Source organism: Nannospalax galili, unplaced genomic scaffold, assembly GCF_000622305.1.
Source record: "Nannospalax galili isolate Female #2095 unplaced genomic scaffold, S.galili_v1.0 scaffold379, whole genome shotgun sequence".
In the NCBI taxonomy this organism is placed as follows: Eukaryota; Metazoa; Chordata; class Mammalia; order Rodentia; family Spalacidae; genus Nannospalax; species Nannospalax galili.
The window spans coordinates 1,113,789-1,123,465 of record NW_008343963.1 but is presented as its reverse complement, the minus strand read 5'-3'; positions in this window follow the sequence as shown (position 1 = coordinate 1,123,465).

The window sequence follows — 9,677 nt, the reverse complement described above, 5'->3', positions numbered from 1 at the left end:
ATATTCATTCTACTGGTTCTGTTTCTTTAGAGAACCCTGACTAATACAAGGGGTAAATAGTGTTTTGATACCCACTTTTATAAGGTAACTAAATATAGCTCCTGACCAAGAATGTGTTTGTGATTATATGTGCATGTGAGCATGTGTGTGTGTGTGTGTGTGTGTGTGTGTGTGTGCGTGTGTGTGTTCACATGTGTGATATCCATACAGGTCTTTATGTGATAGAACAATTGAAAACTCACTAAATTAAAAAATAATTTAGTGGTTCCTAAGATATTTGAAGGTCTTTGCTGAGAAGAAACACATAAAATCCCAAATACTACTTTAACCTCTCTTTTCCCCATATACAAAAAGGAAGGCTATAAGGGATCCAGTTCTAAAATCACAGGGTCGGGTGGGGCCTCTTTACAAGGAAGTCATCTGCAGATGTGTGATGCCTCATGTACATTTCTAGGAAGAATTTTAAAAAGGGATGGAAGAGTTGGCTCAGGAGCTAAGGCGTTTGCAAAGCACCCATATCAACAGGTTCACAATGGCCTATAACTCTAGTGCCAGGGGATCCAATGCCTCTTCTAGACTTCATGTGCAATTGCATTCACATATACATACCCCCACACACAGGCAAACATGTATACACATAAAGTGCATGGGGTGACATTCAGATAAGGGAGGGCATCGAAATACAATAGAAATATATAAAATTTGAAAAAATTCAATAAAAAAGAAAAAATGAAATAAAAAGTAATTTTAAAAATAAATGAAACTTTATCAATAAATCTGAGACAACTCAAAACAGATCCATACATAGATGAAGACAGATAATAAGATGATAAGCCAAATTTTCAGTTTATTGTTCTATAATACTAAACTTTGATGTATCATTTCACTGAAAATTTACAAATTATAATCAGCAAGAAAAATTTATCTATAAGATTCCAGCTCCCAGCTTCCTTCCCTACCCAGATATTTTTACTTAATCTTGGCTTTCTTCTTGGAATACGTCTATAACTGAGTGAGATACATACACAAGTACGTACACACACACACACACACACACACACTAAAATGTTCTTCAAAATGGACTACATTCTATCAGATAAAAAAAACATGTAAATCCTTTTTTGTTTTTGTTTTGTTTTATTTTGTTTTGTTTCTAGACTTGATATATGTTTTAAATTTGTCAGTTTGTAGGATAAACAATCCAAATTTGGGGGAATGAAGGAGTGACTCAACAATTAAGAGCTGTTCTTGCAGAAGACCTTGGGTTGGTTCCCAGCACCCACGTCACAGCTAACAATGTCTTTAACTCCAGATTCAGGAGATCTACGCCCTCTTCTGGTCTCTATGGTCAATGCACAAGCCCAGTACATTTCCATACATGCAGGCAAGACACTCATACACATGAAATAAAAATAAATAAATCAAAACAATTCCAATTTTATTTTAAAATACAAGATGCCTTCAACCTTTCTGTCCTTTAGTTAATTTTTGTTTCAAATTTCTCCTTAAATTAATGTTTATTTTATCAAGTAAAAATCATTGATCTGAAAAATAATTCATCCTAGTCTTAAAGCATAACAGTATAATCTACCAAAATTAATCAATCATATTATTAGTTAAGTAACATGATAATTGAGCAAGTATAATTTCACCCTGAAAAAAGCAATGTCCCTTTTACAGAATTACAGATAGATTAATGTGGATATCACACAATCTGTAGCTTTACTCCACCCAAATGCCCATGGGAGCCAAGCTCTTTTCTAAGTTGCTTTGGAACCTAAAACTGGAAAGATGGAAGAACCTCATAGCACCAGCTTGCAAATACCTGCGTTCTTTTATTCTTCTTAATCATGTCTCCTCTGAGTATGGTTGACCCACCAAGGCCATACTGCTAAAACCTGTCAATTATATCCAATTCTTTCCTCCATTATTAACGATTTTATGAAATTTTTCATTATTGCAACCCTGAAAACCTGCAGGTTTAGAAAACATTCCTTTACCATCTGCACAAACGCCTGTGTTGGGTTCCCTGAACCCATTTCTGCTTATACACAGTGGTTTGATCATTTCTTTCTAGCATCCCCTTTTTTTTAAATCTTCGTTTTCATCACATGCTCAGAACAGTTGTTGAGAAGAATTATGACATCATTTTGATTGTTTTACTCAGAAATTTTGCAAAGACTATCTAAAATAATAAGCTTTCAATGCAACGGAGAAATGAATGCTTTGTTCTTCATTACCATGGAGATACATCTGCATGTGTTTGGCTTGGGTACATGTATGAGTGTGTAAGGGCAAAAGTATGCATTTATATGCTCATGTATGTAACATAATTGTAGTATGTGCTTCAAATTCAAAATCCTTATGTCATGCGAGTTAATATTTTCCCTAGACCATGGATAAGAAGACTAAGGATCATAGGGACAATATTTTGCTCAAGTTCACCCTACTAATAAATGAGAGAATAAAGACTGACCTGCTCTAATGTTTCTTCTACAAGTATATTTTTGCTATGCAATGTCATGTGAATTTATAAGAGTTTTACATTGAATATTGATTTACAAATCTGCCTAATCACATTGTATCTTAACATTAGGCCTCTCCTTCAATAAACCAATTACCTCAGTTATTCAAAAATCATCTTTAAGGTCATTTCACGCTCCTCCCTTTATGTACATTTTAGTTCTGTTAAAACTGTTTTCCTTTCCTTTTCTGTTAATTGTAAGATCCATGTCAGTTTGGGTAGTCTCTAAATGAATTTTATTATCAGTACATGACATTTTATCTGTTTCTTTGTATGTTTGGTAGTCTTTGATTAACTTAAGAAATTGATTCAGATGTGGTGGTGCACACCTTTAATCCCAGAACTTGGGAGGCAGAAGCAGGTAGATCTCTGTCTGCATAGTGAGTTAAAGGCCAGCTGTGGCTACAGGAAGACCCTGTCTCAAAAAGGCCAAAGGAAAAAGAAAATAAAAGAAATTGAGAATTTTATAATTTTAATTTTAAGGTGCTGCATGTTTTTATGCTTAAACATTTTTAAGATTTATTATAAGATGTATTTAAGATACCTGAACACAGTTTTGACTCTTTTCAAGTTCTTTTTATGACATGTTTGACAAATTTCATGACGTCCCCAGCCTATAGTGAATTTTCAATGCCCTTCACATACTATTCTTGCCATGCCTTTAAATGATTCTTTGGGAAATGGTGTCTGTAGCTGTTAGCAAGCCTGGACAACTTGGAAATTCATAGACCATTCTCATTAAATAATTTCATAAAGTTAGGAGACAATTAGCTGCAGACTAAATGCAGTTTTGTTCAAACAATCCTTCGATTAGCTTACATAAAGTTCAATTTCCCTCTTTAATAATGATTTAGTAATTAAACCTAATTTTTATATCTAACCAACATCTTCTAAAATGCTTCCCCTTTTTAGTCCTCCAATTTACAAATGAAAAAATGATATTCCCCCACTTGTATAGTTTGGACCTCAACGGTCTCTTTAAGACCCATATGGTAACTATTTGTTCCCTAGCGTGGCACTAAGAAGTGATATTGGAACTATTAAGAGGTGGGTCCTACTGACGATTGCAGGTCATTCAGGACATATACTCAAAAATGATAGTGGGATTGTAGCCTCTTCTTCTCTTTTGCTAAAGCCTGGGCAGCTGAATACTTTAAGACTCACAATACTCTGGCTTTGTACCCGCACACACAATCCTGCCCCTTTAAAGAATTGGTTTGGTTTCATGACCAAATGTTCTAGTTGCAAACAATTCACTTTCCCTATCATAGTCATTTTAAAAAATGTTTATTATATTTATTTTATTGTTACTGAAATTGAAATCCCTTCTTTCCATGATTTCCTTTAATTTAGACCACTGTACTCCTTCAAATTGAGCTCAAGTGAATGTGTACAAACTCAGATTTCTCTAGCTTCATTGATCAACACTTCTGAACTGTTGTAGCAGATGGACTCTAATAAATAGAATCTACAAATGTGATCTACAAACTTGGACTTTTATTGTTAATTTTTCACCATTAGAAATGTGTCTCCAAATGAAATATTCTTTAGTGGTGATTTTTTTTTCAACATTTTCCCCCATTAATATCATTCTGGCTCTAACAACTAATTGTTGACAATATAATGTATGTGCTGACTTCTTATTGTTCTGTGATTCATTGTCAAAAGTCACCTTATAATATAACTGTCATAAATATCAAGGATGAACAGTTCCAGAGAGTATTCTGTAGGCTACTGGGGCAGAATTGTCATCAAAAGCCAAACGCAGCTGTAAGCCCCATATGCTACATGGATTATCTGCTTTTCTGCTGCTGTATTCAAATGCCATGGCCAAGGCAACTTACAGAGGGAAGAATAGGTTGGCCTTTATGGTTGCAGAGGAATAAGGTTCCACCAATTTGATGGCGGTATGGCAGGAGGTAGCCAGAGCAGAAACCTGAGTGCTCACATCTTTAAGCAGGAGGGGAAGCAGAGAGAGGCAAAGTCAAAATGGGGCAAGGCTATGAACTCTCAAAGCCTGCCCCAAGTAACATGCTGCTTTCAGCAAGGCCAAATCTCCTAAACCTCCACAAACAGCACCACCAACGGGGGTCATAGTCAAATAATCAGAACACATCCAAATGACCATGTGACACAGCATGGCTAAGTAACTCATAGTTCTGTAAATAATCCATCAAGCAGAACCCTTTAAGCAACCCTAATGAAATCCATCAAATCATCAAAGTAATGATAAACAGACAAAGACATGCATAAAAGTAGAGGAAGAGATAAGCGGGATTGTTGTCAGTGGTGGGTAGACAGAAGAGGGTAATGGGGGATGAATATGAGAAAACTACAATAAATACCTTATAAAATGCAATAATGAAACTCGTTATTATGTATGATTAATATATTCTAATAATTTTTAAATGACTACATCTTTATGTTATGAGTTATGAAGTAAAAAGGAATTCTAAATGTTCTATACAAGGTAGGAAAACTGACATATGCATTAGGTAATTTATTATTGCTGAGCTCACTATCTGGCAGAAACAACTGAAGGGAAGGGTGATTTTTTTTGGCATTTTGGTTCAGAGATGGTCAGCCTTCCTCTGCTCATTGTACCAGCGTGTGAAGAAGAGAATTGTGGAAGACCAAGAGGCATCAATTGCCAATCTCTGGTGACCTACTTTCCCAGCCAGACTCCATCTTCTATAGGTTCCACAGCTTTCAAAATAGTAGAAAAATAATACTTCACAATCCAGGGACCAAACACTCAAAACATGTACCTGTGGGGAACTGAGCACATCAGATCCAAACCATAACAATATATAAATATTATATCAAGTACAGATGTCAGTGTGCAGCTGGATAATTTAAATTAAAAAAAAATACTAAGTGCTTCTTTTCATAAATAAGTAAAATATTACCTTGACTATCTTTGGGACTTTAAAAATATCAGATGGTTTATTATTTCTGTCAGAAAACTCATAATTTAAAATGAACTAAAATAAAGAGAAGAGAATTGCATTTTTCTTTGCTTTGGCAATAATCTTGGATGATATTTTAACTGTCTACAGTGTTATATTAGTTACTTTTATCATTACCATGACAGAATTTCTGAAAAAAAGCAACTTAATAGAAGGATTTATTTTGACTCACTGTCTGAAGAAATACAGTCTATGGTCCATCACGGGGAAGGCTGGCAACAGGAGTTTGAGGCAGTTGGTCATGTCCTGTCAGAATCAAGAAAAAGAGATATGAACACTCTACTCAGCTAGCTTTTTCTTATTCGCCTTTTTACTGGCACCCTAGTCCACGAGACAGTACAATCCACATCCTCATCTTGGGTCTTCCATTTTCATTTAAACTTTTCAGAAAACATTCTCACAAACACATTCAAAGATCGAATCTTTAATGTGCTAGATGTTTCTTACTACAATAAAATTGACATTCAATTTTAACCAGTCCATGAAGTGTTAGTATTCGCACAGATTTTTTTTTAAATCTAAGTTTAAGGCTAAAGAACCCATAGGAAAAATTTACAAAGAGATGTAGACCTCCAGTTCTGTAAACATGTATAAATTTGTTTTCAGCATTTCAATGATCAAGATGAATAGTTTAATATGGATTCTGTCCAATTACTTTAAATATTATACTGTTTTAAAAAGGAAAACTCATATTTAAAATTAAGAATATAATGATCATAAAAATAATTTTATTCCTAATTTTTAAATTTTAGGGTCATATAGTTAGCCCACATGAATGGGTAGATGTATGATTGTGTCATAATAAATAAGGTACCTTTGTAAACTACAAATTATTGTATTCAGTGTCTGGAAGATTAATTCAATGAATAAAAATACACCAAAACCAGGTTAGGATCCAGTGGGATACACTTGTGTTAGACATGAGTTAAGTTCCTAAGACGTTCTCAGTTGATTCTATGGAATATGCAGCACACATGTAATAAAGTGTGATGCTTGTTTACTGTTTGCTACTCATTGTATCTGCAGTGTCAACAGCACAACATTCATAAAAAAAAATTTTGTATAATCAAGTCTCCACTGCCCTTGCACACTGGGAGGGGGGTTGGAGAAGACCTAGTCTTTCCATAAACAATCCAAGGCAATGAATTTATGAAAAATACTTTCTCTTCCTTCAGCAAGCAAGGTTATGTATGCAGTGGCATAGTTCTGCAATAGGGAGTGAGAGGGAAAAAATTATCTCAAAGAAAGCCACAATTCCTTTCCTGGTGGGATCTGTCATTTTGTAGACTTGAAATATTTGTATCTGAGCTCTTATATTTTAAGAAGAATGGGTTACCTAGCAAAGCTACAATAATAAAAATTTGCTTGTTAGTTATATGGTATTAGAAGGCTCTCCTGGACACTGGTACTTGAAAATATCCCACCATTTCAGAGCACATTCTTTAAGAAATCAGGTAACAACAGCACAGACCTTTGGAGATCTCCTGTAAATAGCACTCAAATTTCATATTCATTATATGCCTCTGAATATCCTCAATGCTCCATTCCAGCAACTGAGACCTGATTAAGACTGCTCTGGTTGGGGGAAGGGACAGAGAAGTTCTGTATGGTGTGGAGTATCCAAACTGGGGCCTTGAAGAGTGTTAATTTTGAGTCAAATCCATCTCCTTCAATTGAAGGACCTGGCTCTCAGCATTAGTGAACATGTGATTTTATTTTACTTTTAATATGATTTTATTTGTTGGTACTGTGTCTGTGTGTTCTGTATGTATGTGGGACCATGTGTATGATGTGATACTTTTAGTGATGATGGCATTGTGGAAACACATATTTTCTAAATCAATATATGGTAGATATATGCCTCAATTAGTTTGCAGATGTAAGGAGAGAATCAGTTTACTTGTAGTCTCAATGGGGAAAAAACTGCCAACAAGCAGTATCTTTTACTACCTGGGTGATTAAATGAAAGGTAATGCATTCGCACAATGACATATTACCCAGCAACAGAAAAAAGTTTTAAGCCAAAATAAATAAATAAATAAATAATAAATAAATAAATAGCACAAATTTTAAAAAACTGTTGTGAAAAGTTGTATTTTATATGTTTTAATTATATGGTATACTGGAAAAAATATAAACTTGATAAAAAGATGTCTTAGTTGCTGGGGTTTAGAGAAACAAGGAGTGTTGAATAGATTAAACAAGGGGTCATTTAGAGAAGTTAAACTGTTCTATAGGACACTATGATGAATTAGTGACACTGTACATTTCTCCAAATTCATAACCATTACAACTAAAGTAGATACTGTTATTTTTGAAATTAAAAGACCCTTTGGTAAATTGAGAGACTGAAGAAAGGATGGCAAACTGTGACAAGAGAATCAGTGTGTATATGAACATAGAATACTAGATTGATGAAGGGTGTAGGAGGGAGGAGATTACATTACTAACTGTGAATCTTTGGAGTTCTTAATACCAAACATAAAGGGACAACACATTAAACTGTAGTTAATAAAACTGTTTCCCAATGAGGATATGAGTTAACAGTTATGATGCAGTTATCCCTGTATACCAGAAATACATCATTACAGAGAAGCATGAGAGAAAACAGGAGACAAAGTTATCACTGTTGGAAAGCAAATTTATAGATAAGCAAGGAAGATAATTTCCATGAAGCATGTAGAAATGAGTTAACTTTTGAGGTAGTGCCAATCCATTTCTCATTTAATATAAGGATATATTTACAAATATAGTTATAGATATGAAAATGTATGTAGGTGAAACACATATGCTTCCTGCACTGTCAGTGGAGAGAACAGAGTATCTACATGGGGAAAACTACATTTAGAGACCTTACCGTGTTTCATGTATCATTCTCCAATAAAAGAAACCAGACTTGTTGGGTAAATGAATGGTTTGAAGTAATTCACTTTCTTAAGGTAAGGAAGAATATAAGGTTAGCAGAGAAACCTGGTAATCACTGTCTCAGACAGTCAAAACCAATAGTGACCATGCTGTTCACAGTATATACCCACGACATGGTGGATGTGGCAACTTACCTTATGGCTGACCTCTTTTATAACTTGAAACCTCATCTAAACATAAACAAACATCAGAAAAAATTCAGGAGAGGAGATTCCTACAAAACCCTTTACCAGTGCTTCCCAGAATTGTCAAGCCATCAAAAAAAGAGAAGTCTGAGAAACTGTCATTGCCAGAAGGGGATTGAGGATACTTGGCAAATAAATGCAATGTGCCCTTCTGCATGGGTGCCTGATAGAGAAATGACATCAACTGAAAATAAAGAAGCCTGAGTAAGTCAAGGATTTCCTTTAATAATAATAATAATAATAATAATAATAATAATAACAATAATAACATACAAGACCACTTTTCAGATTACAAAATAAATGAACATTTTTCTTTTGTAGTCCAAATGAATGGTGCTTGTTTTCTTTAAATTTTTAACTTTTTATTTTTGAGAGTTTCATACAAGTGCACTTGCTAATTTTGCAGAGGAAATGAGTTCGAGTTCCAGAACCAACATGATGGCTAACAACTGTCCATAACTCCAGTTTGGGGATATCTGATGCCATTTTCTGGCCTAGCCAAATATTGCAGACAACACACACACACACACACACACACACACACACACACATACAAACACACACACACAACCAAATAAAATAAATAAATGAAAATAAATTAAAAAATAAGATACCAATCTTGTGTTTAACCTATGTCTTTCTCAGAAAATTCAAAGCAAATCTGGTTTCTTGATGTCACCTCTAATCACCTAACCCAAACATCTCTCTCTCTTTCTCTTTTCTATCTCTTCCTGAGGACATTGTACTGCTCCCATGGTGTATTTTCATTAGTGTAGATCAAATAACCCCAACTTTGTCTTACTATATAGACTCCTTAAAGTGCTTGGAGGGCATTGTCCATAGTAGCCAGAAGTGGGTCAAGACTATAATGCAGGAAACAAGGCTGTGCTGAGCTGGTTGTGCTTAATCCTCTCTAGACATACTGAAAGGTTCTACATGTGAGATGGTATGGTTTATGGTGTGGTGGCACATGCCTTTAATCCCAGCACTTGGGAGGCAGAGGCAGGTGGATCTCTGTAAGTTCAAGGCAAGCCTGGTTTACACAGTGAGTTTGCAGACAGCCAGGGCTACAGG